We start from the raw sequence: 15081 nt of genomic DNA, 5'->3' as shown, positions 1-15081 counted from the left end.
TTTTTTATTTAATCTTAATAATTTGGAGGACTTTGTGAAATAATGGATGTATGCACTGCAACCCTACAATCATCCTCTCGCTGTAGTTGTCAGCCGACTCTTGTTGCTGACACAAACTGATCACGTCCTCCATTGACATTCTTAGTCACGTAAGGAAGAAGCTTCTTTTTTTCTTATATGTGGCACTAATGCAGAAGCACCAGGGTTATTGAACCAAAGTTTATGTACTGAAGCTCCTGCCATGTCCCAATGATTTCAAAGTCTTTTAGAGCTTCATTTACCTTTTGTCAACTGAGCCTGCTGAGTATTTTGAAACATGTTATTGAATATGATAGAAGCTTGGCTGCATGGCTGTAGCATAGAGTGCACTTGTATGGAAGCATCTTAATTATTTATAGTTCTCTTATTATTATTTTTTTTTTCTTTAAGATAAGTTAAGACAAGAAATACTTTATTGTCCAAAAGGATATTTGTCTTTTGCAGTATCTGAGGAAGAAAAGAAGATTTTTTTTTGTTGCATACATTAAGTGCATATGCAGACTGTCATCAGTCTACATAAGCACGCGCACACACACACAAACACACACAAACACACAAAGACAAATACACACAATAGCCTTCTTACATGCACAGACTAAACTGCACACTGCCTGACGCTCAACGCACCACTGAGTAAAACAGCCTCATGCACACAGAACAATATAAAATAACCAGTGAAAATAAAGGCCGCAGATACGGCAGTAATTTACAGTAATTTTACAGTGCAGCTACTATAATTTATCTTATTGTATATTGGATTACAGTATGTGATAGTAGAGTAACTGGGTTTTATGGTCATTTTACAGTATATACAGGACTGTCTCAGAAAATTAGAATATTGTGATGAAGTTCTTTATTTTCTGTAATGCAATTAAAAAAACAAAAATGTCATGCATTCTGGATTCATTACAAATCAACTGAAATATTGCAAGCCTTTTATTCTGATTTATTGCTGATTATGGCTTACAGCTTAAGAAAACTCAAATATCCTATCTCTAAATATTAGAATATCATGAAAAAGTATACTAGTAGGGTATTAAACAAATCACTTGAATTGTCTAATTAACTCGAAACACCTGCAAGGGTTTCCTGAGCCTTGACAAACACTCAGCTGTTATAAATCATTTTTTTTACTTGGTCTGAGGAAATATTAAAATTGTATGAGATAGGATTTTAGAGTTTTCTTAAGCTGTAAGCCATAATCAGCAATATTAAAAGAATAAAAGGCTTGCAATATTTCAGTTGATTTGTAATGAATCTCTTTCAGAATGCATGACATTTTTGTTTCGTTAATTGCACGTGTTGAGCACAGAAAATAAAGAACTTTATCACAATATTCTAATTTTCTGAGACAGTCCTGTATACGACCATGTTACCGTTTATTTATGAAGGGTTATAAAATCTGCTACTTTTGCATTTAATTCCTTTCAACTAAAAAACACAGGAATTCAATAAAATATTACTGTACTTTATTACTGCTCCTCAATCATTTATGCAGCTGAATTTGAAAGACAAATAATATTAGGAACATTTGTATTTCAATGCTAAAGAGGTACTTGCATGTTTTTAAGAAAAATAAATAATTACACACACATTTTATTTATTTATTTATTTATTCGCACAATAAAAGAAAAACAGTACAAATGTAACATTATTAAAAGATTTTAAAATGTACAACATTTCATTACAGTGTACAGTTAAGAGTAAAAGGCAGCGTTACAGTTATGTTCTAGCTAGCTTACCTTTTACGACTTTGACGGATAGGGGGGCAAAGGATTTTTTAAAAAGAGGTTGAGTCTGCAATGGAGGACTCTGAAAGGTAAAAGGAAGGGAAAGCTGGAAGGAAGGGGACTGCCTGAGGGAAGATGCTGGTACTCAGGGTGTATGACATAGGTGGGTACTGAAATGATCTTCTGAGCTTGTCTGATTATAGTTCATCAAAGACAGCGGGAGTGGGATGCTGATTCCTATGGCCCTTTGTGCATGGCAGGTGATGAGGGCTTTCGGCTGTACACTGAGGTTGCCGAACCAGACAGAGATGCCATGCTCTCTTGAGTATGGTATGGTAGAAGAGAAACAACACTTCCTGGTTGACACCAAACAACTTTCGCCTATGACAGATGGAAGTGTAGTTGCTGACATTTTCTACTTGAACCCTTCATGTCAGTGTGTTGTCAATGTGTATGCCCAGGTATCTGTGAGGGTCAACCTGGGCTATAATCACATGTATTAATCTTATATATATATTCTTTAGAAAAATATTCTCTTGGTTCATTCTGGCATATTTAGAGAAATGTTTTTAATAATGTGCACTGTCCCTTCTCAAATAAACCAAAGTAAAAATATATCTATATTTTGTTTAATTAAACTAGATAGATAAAAGAATGGAACTCTGTGGCATTGAGTAGATTGGTAGCAAATGGGATAAAGAACTTAAAAGCGTATTCTTCCCTGGATTTTACTTTTCAGTTAATTGCCCCTTCGACAAGATTACAAATTGTGCAGTGTTGAACAATTAGTTGCTGACTTTAAGTGTTTTGTGAAAGTCTAATGTCAATCACACATTATGAATGCTCAGAACCTCTAAATGCACATTATGATTCTCAGTAGGAGAGGGGAGTGACAGACTGAAATGCACTATGAGTGAGCCACACTGGCATTTATGTGGCAGGTGAAAGTTGTGTCCTAATGTGAAAATAATGATCAAATACATGCAACAAGGCCCATGATTGTATTCTCCATGCTTGAGTGAAACTTCCTGTTTATTCTAGAATAGTTTTATTTTCTTAATGATTCAAGCAACCATATAAGACCAACTGTTCTTCCAAACTAAGCAAGCTAGTCTGTGTGGACATGTTTTGTTAATAGGAGATGAAAATAGTTCAAATTGAATAGGGCCTAAGCAGATTGCCCAAACTCCTGTGGATGGTATATCTTTAATTTCATCTTTTGAAGAGACCTCTCCTGTTTGAGCCATTATGACATAACAACCAGAAACTGGAGTTCAGCTGCAGCAGGAAGTAATTTGGATGGAGATAAGTGGAGCTCAGCTCGTCTCCGACAAGCTTCAATTCAATTTAATGTCGGGTTTTAAATCACTGCCAGTATCTGTCCGTCTTAAATTACTCAGATAAAGTGTGATGTGCATTTAGGAGAAACAGTGGACAATCATCAACATAGTAATTGAGCTCAGTGTCATTCTGGCAGATGAGGTAACTAAATGGTCCCATAAAGTGAGAGGAAAACTGCCCCTAAAACTGAATCCTGTCACCTGGCAAGTGGGCCAGGGTTCGATTCCCAATCCTGGGCGGGTCTTCTGTGTGGGTTTCCTCCCACAGTCCAGAGACATGCAGCTTAAGTTAATTGGAGACTCTAAATAGCTTGTGAGCGTGAATGGTTGTCTGTCTCCATATGTGTGCCCTGTGATGATGAACTGGCGACCTGTCCAGGGTGAAACCGACTTTGTCGAATGTCAGCTGGGATTGGCTCCTGGATAAGCGATTAGCATAAAGGAACGGGATGAAATGGTCCAAAGAAATCAATTAAAGTTATGAAGTAAGTACAATCACTAATTTAAAAAAGGGTATTCAAAGGGCAAGACAAATTGTTCCACACTTCCATGCTTCCTTTTTGTATAAATGTTACCCCTTTATGCTATATCTGAAAAGAATAGTATCAACTTTGAAATAAGTTGCAACCAGAGCGACTGAGGGACTAAGTATTGTTGATGTTGTTATTGCCTTGTGCCTGAGGTAAAATGTTGACTGAGTGCCTCTATCTACTTTACTCTGTCCCCTAATTTCACATCAGAGAGTCAAATGAGTGATCTAAGTGCTCCTCTGGTCAGTGCTCCTAAAGGCCCCCATTTTCAGTCCGAATATCCGACACCCCCAGTCACCCCTCGGGCCTCTTTGGTCATCTTAAGTGACCTCACGTGCCCTCTGGTCCAAATGTACTGTGTTTAGCTCAAGTGCTGCTCTTGCGTGACACCAGCGCAAAAAAACATTGACCCACACTCACTGGAGAGAGGCCCACTGTTCAATGTCACCTCAGAGAAAGATTGCTGATGTATCATGTCCTCGAATTCTTATTTCTCTGTTTTCTTCTCCAAATCTCATCAGTCTAAACCATGTTTGAGGCACCTGTAAAACCAAAAACACACACACACACACACACACACACACACTTTAAGTTAGTCACAAGCCTGTCCAGGTTTGGGGATTTTTACTTTTACACTGCATAATGCCTTTATTTGTTCGTTCATCCATCTTTTTAAATTAAAGTCAGTTCTTCTCTCCATCGCTTAGTCCAGATTAGTCCGCCATTTATTCATCTCCCATCCCTCCAGCTTTTCTGTCTCTCCTCCAACACATTTGCTGTGTTCATCTATTAAATTATCTCTCCGTCGCTCAGCAGCCCAACTCTCTTTCAGTTCGCCCATTCTCTTAAAATATTCATTGATGTCTTAAACACTTTTTCTGTCTCCTCGACACACACTAGCCATCCTCAACTCTTCCCCTGCTGTTTGTAACCCTCCTACATTACATAACATCCAAACATTTTGTGACACACTAGCGACGACAATTCATTTACATAAATTCCCATACTCACATAATTCCTCATTTAATTATAATTTATTATTCTGAAAATGCTTTGTAATTTGATGCCATAATAGCTTACTGTTTATATATAAAAGCAATATAGAGTCAATATATTCTGTGATTTTGTTTTCTGTGATTGATACTGGCATCACGACCACTCAAAGCGCTCTAACACAACATGGCATCATTCACCAGTTCAAGCACTGATAGGAGGAACTAAGGTTCCACCAGCACATCAGCAGTAACTAACATTCACACACATTCACACACTGTAGGCACAGCTACGAGAGCAATTTTGGGTTAAGTGTCTTGCCAAAGGCTAGCTAGCGAAGGCAGGGATCGAACCGCCCATCCTCTGATTGAAGGACGACCCTGCTCACCACTGAGCCACAGATTGGTGTTTTATTTTAGTTATTTTCAAATCTGCAAAACCATAAAAACAAGTGGATGTTGGCACTGCAGAACATGTTGAAAATTAATAAATACTTACAATTTTAATTAAATAAAATGTGATTCCATTGATTTAAGTCATCGAGTTTTCTCCTGTCATTTAAATAACTTAAATCTGTTGAGTATCGCTTAGAAATGCTGCTCTTAAACTACATTATAAAACTGGTTTTAATGGTCAGTTATCAAAGCTCAAAGTCACTGAGAAAACCTTTTCTCATTACAGTCTACTGTCCACGACAATGCAAACACTCACAAACAACGATGAACACAATGTACACAGGAAGCCATCTTCATTAGAGCCATCTTCAACATGAATGAAATAAAAACAAGTGCTTCATCAATGGTCTCTGCATTCCCGGCCTACATTCTTAACATGAGAGCTCATTTCATTCATGAGTGTTCCAATTATATTTTCAGTCAACCTGCATAACGCGGTCTGAAAGCCTCTCGTCCTGCCCTTCTCCCTTACCATGGTTCACTGGTGAAGCCGTGCTTTGAGAAGTATTCTTATCTCACCCATCATATTATTTGCCGAGCATTCAAATCAAGTATGATTTATTTATAAAGCACTTTATCACACGGGGCTTTGTCACAAAGAGCATCAACCAAAGCCACACAAACATATAAAACAAGGGTCGATAAAAAGCAGAAGAAAGAACACACACAGCCCAGTTTGTATGTGCAAATGTATCTTCCACAACATATCCTCACACAACGGTACGTATTAATGAATAAATATTAAAGCAAACAGAGTCTTCAGGAGACGTAATACAAACTGTTAGAAAGAAGCCACCGAGAGATGGATGCAGTATATAGAGATGCTGCTGCTCTTCGTGTGGGAAGCTTGTCGTACTTAATGTCGTGCAGTCTGACACATTCTGTGAAACGATTAAACGGGTGGACTGACATGGAGATATGCAAACTGTGAGAGGAAATTACAGCACAGCATCTGAATTATAAAACACCTTCAGCTATGGCAAAACACAGGAGACGATGTTGTGAATCTAATTGTCCAGTTCAGACGAATAGCATGTCTATGCCTTCTCTCTTTCTCTCTCACACACGCTCTCTCTCGTTCTCTCTCAAGTACTTACCAGATACTCAGATTAGTGCGTCTAACCAGTTTAGTCACAGTCGCAGGACATCAACACTTCTGTTCATGCTAAATCTTTGGAAGTTACAATAACATTAAATCACCTGTAATTGTTATTGAAAATAATGTAATGAGAGTTCAAACAAAGGGATCACAAGTTAATTGAATTATTGGCTCTTCAGCATTTGTTTAGATTGGCTGAGTATTCTGCCTCATCAGCTGTTGTGTGTCAGCCTGTTGGATTGTCACTTGACACAACAGGCGTATACTGAGTGGTGTCTATGGCTATAATAAGTATTCACCTATCAGCCTGATTTCATTTCATACACAATATATTACTACTATGTTAGTCAATATTCAAACTATTGTTTCCAGCAACTCAAACCTTTATTTTTGGCTCACATTGGCAGGTATAAACCAGCATTTAATATATTCTGGATTTAGTTTTCGTTCATTTCTAAAATGTCACCCACACACACCCACCCTGTGTTGCACGTGTAGGCAGTTGTCGGCTATAAAGTCAGTGGTTCTCTGCGTGGTACGGGCCATCTCAGTTCAGCTGCTGCACTCTTGCAGGTTGTCGGCGCGTATGAAGTGGTGATGCATGTAGCACCGGTTACAAGCAGGCACAGTCCTTATTGGTATTTCTCACAACGTTAGAGGGGGAGGGGAGGATGGCTATTGGGCAGTAAATGGCAGATGTCAGATAGAAAAAGGGGGGAAAGGGAGCAAGTAATGGAAGGTTGAATGAGAAAAAGGAACGGAGCAGAAAAAGCATGAAAAAGAAGAAGATTAGGAGACCCGGAGGAGAGATAAAAGCAGGGTAAGAAAATTGGTGGTGCAGAAGAGACAAAGGAGACAAATGATGGAGATAGGTAAAATGAAGCGGGCGGGAAGATTAAGCTAATAGAGGGGGCTGAGGGTGTAAAAAATTTAAAAGCGATTAGAAAAGGTGAGAATGATGCAGAGATAACAAAAAAAACAATAAGGTGTTGAGACGGGGTGTTTTATAGATAACAGGTTTGTGAATCTGCTGTGATGCAGTGTAAATGATATAGATACAGTATTACACAGGTGAAGATGAGTATTGATTTACTGTGTACATACATCCAAAGGCTGAGAGGCTAAGAATTGACATGCCAGATACGTGTGTGGGGGGAGGAGGAATACAAGTCCTATAATGGGTCATTCTGTGGGTTTTTTGGTTAGAGGTACAACTAATAAAAAGCTTTAGACCACTATGGGGAAATTGATTGTTCACGGGACCTTTATCATTTCACCATGAGATAAGCAGAGACTAATCCTAATAATCAGATCAAATGTCCATTTGGTTTTACTTCATTAATTGAATGACGGAGATATGAGCATTGATTCATTTGTCTGGGACCAGTCTTTTACCACGAGTAGTTTCAGAATTCTGACCCCATGATAATGTTATTGATTGACGGACTGGTGTCTTGTATAATGGTCTGAGATTAGAAAGCAGATATGAGGAAAAATAAATAAATGACTTTTCATTTATAGCACATTCACCAATTTATCTAAAACACAGAACCACTGGTGTGCAGACTGTTAGACTGTTGGTCTCACACCTAAACCTTATAGATTATGTACATGTTATATGTGTATCTCATAACCCAATGTTGGTACTTTTGCCTTTGTCCCGGTGTGTTGCAGGAATTACTGCTCATGTAAATCCACAGTGCCTGAAATTGATGTCCATGTATCGCAGCCCTAAAGGGGCTTCCTGCTGTCATCTCACATCAAATAGAAAAAGAAACTCTCAGCGCTCAGGCACCAGATCTTCTGTATTTCAAAATATGTATTTGTGTAGCCACAAATGTGTGTGAGTTAAAGCTTCGGTTTGTCCAACGGAAAACCTGGATTGAAACAGCAAGCGCAACGTGAGAGGGTTATGTAACTGAGTGTGTTACGTGTCCATGTGTCTTCCTCTTTATCTGTGTAAGGAGATTTATTGTGGAAGGTACCTCTGAGCTACAAATGAAGTAAACGAGGCTGACGGGCTTTTTTCTGTCCAATGGTTGATCGTCTCCAACAAGGCTCTGAATACTGCTTCTATCAAACCCCACAGACGTTTCTGTGGCAACCTCCTTTCGAAGACGTGCCTTCTCTTCTGTCCCTCACACACAAACACAACAATTCAGGGGCAGCAAAGACACACATGATTACACAGAGCCCGGATTTAAAATATGCAATATGTATGTGCATATAATGTACTTAATGGCTCTTTGCATGTTGCATGTCTTGTTCTTCTGCAAACATGTGGAGGAAACAAAGTGCATACTGTACATATAGATACAAAGAGAAGTATGTTGTTGTTTTTAATCAGGACCATTGAAATAAAATAGTCTATGGTCAGGTCACTTTTTTGACACAAAAAAACTATTTGAATAATAAAAATGCACCACGGTGTACCTTGAGATGGTGTCAATTATTTAGTCATATAGTGTACGGAAAATAATAACCAGTCAGACATTCTAGAAATATTCCTTCACTTATGAACCATTTCTTGAACCATTAGGAATAAAAAATGTTGGTATAGTTAGATACATTAATCATCAAAAGAGAAATAATTGACATTGCTCACATGGTCTAAAATGTTTGTTGTTCTTAAATTTATCCATCATCTGCATCCGAGTAAAATGGATTTCCACCAACATAGCCGTCTCTCGACTCTGGCCAGACCCTTATTTAGTTCTTATATACAATCTATGCTTATTTCCCACATTAATGAAGTCACAGACCCAAGTGAACTGTGAACTTTGCGGCGGCAGCACATTCACGGCTGATAAGCATAACTGGAAAAAGGTCGCTCTCCTTCCACACATGGATTATTCTAATGGTAATTAGATGGAAGAAGCTAACGGAATGGTTGTAATTTAAAGATTAATAAACCGTGAACAGCAGTTTTATTATACATTCTTCCAACCCAGGAGGGGCTTCTACTAATGATGGATACACATTATGGGGGTCTTTCTCCAACAATAACAAAGTTGCAGATCAGAAAACACTTTGAGAAGTCTTTTTTTGCAAACAATCTATTTTGTCATGCATGTATCAAGACGTGTTGGTTTTACCAAGAAGATGAAATCATTTTCTTTATAAACTCCAGTTTTTGCAGTAAAATGTTACTCTGAAAAATGAAAAAAATTGAGAAAAAAAGTGCAAAAAGTAAGCAGGTTATAACATGTCTGTATAGATAGAACACAGCAGTGCAATAACAAGGGATGAAGAGGTGTCATATGCTTGTGGTAACCTAGCAACCCCTGAAGTGAAACGGCAGAAAGCAGCTTAGTTAAGATCTGAATTTGGGGAAGGAGAAACGCTGCTTTAGTGTTTAAAAAATCTGTTTTCTTGTGACAATTTATCTTTGTCTTTCATATAAAAATGAATTCAATAGCGCAGCTTTGGCAATAATATATCATCCACATTCATACCAATAAAGCATCTTGGAATTAAACTGAAGTGAACAAGAGAGGAGGAGCCTGCACATGTACGCACAGAGGCATACAAGTGTGAAAGAAAGAAAGATAAGAAGATGGAGAAGAGGATATGGTGAATATGAAGTGGAAAAAATTCAATTCAAAATGAGAGACAAAGAATTGCTGCTCTCGTCTATTTGGTGCACCACACTCCATTTGCCATAGATTGTTTGTCAGTTGGCTAATAAGAACAACAGCTTAGGGGCAAAGAAAGTCGATAACAGCCTCTAAAACAAAGCACTCTTTCCACAGATACAGATAAGAGCTCTCAAATTAAAAGCCTTGGGCTAAATGTCTTAACTTGTGGAAACACCCATTGAAAAAAACAAGATGTTCCATATCAGAAGGACTGACATATCTCCAAATCCCTGTTATGGATTTGGAGATACTTTAGCTACAGAGAGGTATTTGTTCTGTTTTATTGTATGCATGGAAGTACCAATGGAAATTCCATCATCAAATTCATCAAATCACGTCACACTTCAAACATCTGTCCTCTCTAGGTACTTCATTCATGAGGCATACTGATGCATCTCTTCTGGCAAATGTGGGTAAAGAAAACAGCGGAGATAAGACTCACTGGGAGTTTGCATCGAGGAGAACAAATACGGGTCGGTGTTGTCGTACAACAAGCATTAAATCGTGGCAAACTGGGAGACGACAGGGGACAAGACAACTGACAGCCCCATATATTCTCAAAGTCAACCATGTCCTGCAGGAGAAGTAGAAACATAACCAAAACAATGACACATCACACTTCCTGTCCTCTCTGTAAAACAGCACAATGTTACAGACTGAAAATAGACATGGGAGCTTTTCTTTGTGTTAAACTGTGACGTAGTCTAGAAACAACAAGGCATTGCATTGTATTTGAGAGTTGATATGCTCATATTTAAAGACACAAAATGCATGCTATGGGATGTTTCTGATGTTTAATGGCAGTCCAGTGTCTCAGCAGAACTGACTTGATCTCCTTCTGATAAGGGATGTATTATCCACCTATAACAAGGGGCACAATATCATAAATTGTCTGATTTCAATGTGTCAGGTTGATGTGGGAGGTTGTAGGCTCCATTTAATCGGATTGGAGTCGGAGTCCTAGTCACGGGAGCCATGAACATTTCACAACTGCTTCAGCCACTCAATGAATTTGCAGATCTAATCTATTTTGCATGGAAGCCATAATTAATGCATGCAGAAAGCGGGGGGGGGAAACATACATTTCTTGGCTTTCAGGAAATAGGGAGTGAACTTTAAAAGAGCTGTCATGTACAAAAATATGTACAAGTGCAGTGAGAGGTCAAAGTCTTTGGACGGCAGCAGAGGGAAAATGTGTGTGACTGTCGGTGAAAGTGAGTCAGCGTTTAACACCTCGCATGAATACAATTGTGTGTGCAGCCCGTCTGGGATGGTGAAGAGACATTGGTGGTTTCTGCTGCTCGGAGAAAACATTTCAATACCTTTGCCCCCACCTGGATTCTTGTAATGGGCTTTTGCGTCCAGCTTAATCTGCGGGTCAAATTACAACACAGCTTTCCAGGCAGCCGGCAACAAATAAGACACACAAGACAGTTGTGGGAACTTTCTGCCATACGCCTGTAAAAGAGTAAGATGTGACTGTGACTTCAACTCCATACCAAAGAGCTCTCTCAAAAGTCATATTTAAATGGCCGGAAAGAATGGAACATGCAAGTCAGTCACTGTGAATTCATTAAATGGGTTCAAGTCTGGCTCAGTAGACGTCTCCTCCTCTGTCTTTCTCATCTTCTTTGTATCTCCCTTCTACACCTGTCTTACTATTATTACTTCATTCTTGGCATTGCCATACATCTTTATAAAATGAAGATAATCAATACACGATCATTTTAGAATACCTTCTGATGAAAAGACAAATAAACATGACGGTGCATTCTGAAGGGAGTGACAAAGGAATACAGCCAAAAGGATCAGGTTTATAATTAAAGATTACACCAGTTTATCACGGGAATAGAATTTATGATCTCAAAGTAAGCCAGGGAGACCACTCAACTTACTAATGTGAGTACCTTACAGCCCTGTGGCAAGTGTGAATATTTCATCAGCCAGTTGCAGGTTGGTAAGATGTGAAACCTCAATATTTTAATCACAGACGGCGGAGTCTCTATGCGGCATTTACTTTTACAATCTTCAATAATGTTGTAGCCGCCTGTAGGCTTAACACGCAACTTTTCCTTGCCCTGAATATCTAACAAATGCTAATTAATAGAGCTGTATTTATATAAGAGGCCTGTTTTGTAAACATGTGAATACACTGGTTGTGGGAAGGTAATACATGCAGGTAACTGTCAAAGCACCAAGATAAAATGGCAGCCACTTAAACAGTATGTTGTTCCTCCTCAAGCATGTGCATGCATACACACACACACACGCACACACACGCACACACACACACACACACAAATGCCAACACCCCTCTCAGTAGATGCTTTTGTTGTTTAAGTCAGCGATAAACCAGATACTGCTTCCCCACAAGTGCAAAGCACACACATTCACACTGCTGCGCCTCTACCTTGTTGCATCATGACCACACGTCGTTTTGTGACTGTGACACACTCATGATCCTCTCACTGTGAGCCCGAACATGGGCGATGGACTGGAACGCCCATGACTGTCATACCCACGGCTCGGCAGTCGGGTTAGGTTGTCACACGTGATGACTGAAACCTCCCAGAAATACACACATACAAGCACACGCATACACAAACACACATATATAACTGTCTGAGTACACACATTACCTCATTGGAATCCCATTATTTAAGGTTACTATATATTTTAAGGAGTGTATATGAAGAGAAAACAATGGTGCCACTCACTGTCAGTAAGACATGTACATGTTGCCACAGAGGTTTAACTGAGTCTCACCTGTGACGTTGGAACACATGCTAAATTAATCAGAAGAGACACAAGAGGAAGGTTCCTTCCCTGCAGCTCATACACACACACAATCATAGATTAACCTTGATCTACCTTGATCTTTGTGGAGGTCATTATGGGTACTCCCTCCATTCCTGTGACAAACAACAAACACACACACACACACAGAGAGCACTACCTCTGCTCTCATTCTCGAGCAATGAAGTGGAACTAACACACATTCCTGCGGCTGTCAAAACACACACACACACACACACACACACACAAACACACACAGGGAAAGAGAGACAAGCAGGACATATGCACAAATACATGCAAACAACCTTGCTGCTGTGTTTGATGAATGAACAAGATATACACAATTTCACACACACACACACACACACACACACACACACACAGACACACTATGATCTCTGACTCACACACACTCTCCCTATAGAAATGAATCACTTTGAGTCTCTTGAGCCAGACACACACACACACACACACACACTACCTCAATGTTCTCATCATTCACACCAACGCTTGCTGAAGTCGGGAGGCATCCGTCTCTGTGGCTGACTTCATAGGTCAACTCGGCGACAGTGGCCAGCATGTCTTCCGCCCTTGTGGAGGGTGTTTGATGACCCAAGTACATCTAGGATGTCAAGAAGCCACACTTTAGCGCAGCACTCAATTTGGGAAATTAGATACACAACAAACACATGTTAGAATACAAAACAACATAGTCTCTGCTACCCAGCAGGGCAACCTTGGGAGATGGGTTGTTTTTGTCCATTTCATTAAAGAAGGGTCATATAAAGGTCACATGGGAAAGCTTTCCTCACGGAGAATCACCTGTCTGACGTTTCACACCAAGACGACATCCGCCGTCATGCACTCGTTGTAAAATAAAGCCTGCTCTTCAATGCAAAAAGAATGACAGAATGGTAGGGGATCCGATCCACATATGGCACAATCACATTCAAATTAGCAAGTTCAAAGAGGTTGTGTATCTTCTTAGTGCAAAGTGTTATAGAGCGAATGTTCATTTCAATAACCAGAAACAAAGTTCTCCTGGACATTTCACTATCCTTTACCAATGTGTTAACTTCTACATATTCAAATTTTCAATCTGAAATGGAAAATTAAAAGAATATTTAGAAATTGAATTGTATTACAGTTCTCATGAATATTTCAATTGGGTTAACTTCACTCATCCATAAGTTAAGATCCACTGCCCTCATGAAATATTGATGCCTGTGTGCAACATGTGGGCCTTCAATCATAGATGTGCTGTTTCGTATACTGTTGTTACAGCAGGCTCTCCCGCTTTCACACAATTTAGTTTTGGTATGACTCTTTCCTGTGGAGGACACTGACACACACACATACACACACACACTTGAACTGAAATGTGCACACATACAGTTTTGACAGTACAATGAAGTGACAAGTACAGTCAAAGTCACAACCTTTATTCTGCTCCTCTGACCAGTGCATGGACCCTCACAGTTACAGGCACAGCTCACTTTGTTCTGTAAGCCAGTGCTCCAAATCCTCCTCAGTAAAATTAGGGATCTTGTATTTGTGTGTGTGTTTGCGTGTGTGAGTAAGAGTTTGGAGCAATGTTGTGAGAGCGTGTCGTAATACTAGAAAGTGGGAGTGAGGATATCTGTGCATGTGACCTCCTTCCGGCTGCCTGACAGGGGGTCGAGTGCTTGGACTTGGTGGTCGTTGTGAAGCACTCAGCCATCCATCGATCCACAGCCATTAATCTGCTAAATCCAATGACTCATAGCTTCTCTGCATGCAAACCACCTCCATGCAAACGGGACTGCCGTGTATAAACAAGCAAACATGCAGACAATGACAGAAAGGCCTTTCACTGTAATTACTGATGTAATGTAACACACATTAGATGAGGATAATTGGCTGATAAGAATGCGTTTAGAGTTACTCCGTCAAAGATTGCAGTTGATGCAGATTACTGACCCGAACGTAGTAATTAAGAAAATACTATTGGAAACAGAGTGGAATTAAAAGGCCGGCTCTACATTTCTAATTAAGACATTAGTTGCTGTTGTTTTGTTTGTCGACAGAGAGCAGTGAAGGTCTCTACATTTGTCCTCATCTTGTATTTATATTTCATAGATGAAGAAAGTCAAATAGTTAGATAAAAAAAGGAAGCACATTTCTCAACTTCTTTCACTTTAATTGGCGCTATATACAAGCCCCCGCCCCACCCCACTATGATAATGATTGCATTTTTCATCTTTGTGGTAGTATTTCAAACCCTATGATGAAGGCTCAGGCGTAAACTCTAACTCTGGAGGTTTTGAAACATTGTATTCAAGTCAGTGTGCAAATCCACAGATGCAAGCATTTTAAGCTTTCTCCTGGGTCGCTCATCTTCGTTATGAGAAAATCAGACATCCAACCTGAAAATAAAGTGTTAAAGCTCTTATACTTAACTTACAACTGTTCCTTCACTATC

The sequence above is a fragment of the Pseudoliparis swirei genome, chromosome 2 (assembly GCF_029220125.1).
Source record: "Pseudoliparis swirei isolate HS2019 ecotype Mariana Trench chromosome 2, NWPU_hadal_v1, whole genome shotgun sequence".
Taxonomy (NCBI): Eukaryota; Metazoa; Chordata; class Actinopteri; order Perciformes; family Liparidae; genus Pseudoliparis; species Pseudoliparis swirei.
Note: the sequence above shows the minus strand (reverse complement) of the source record.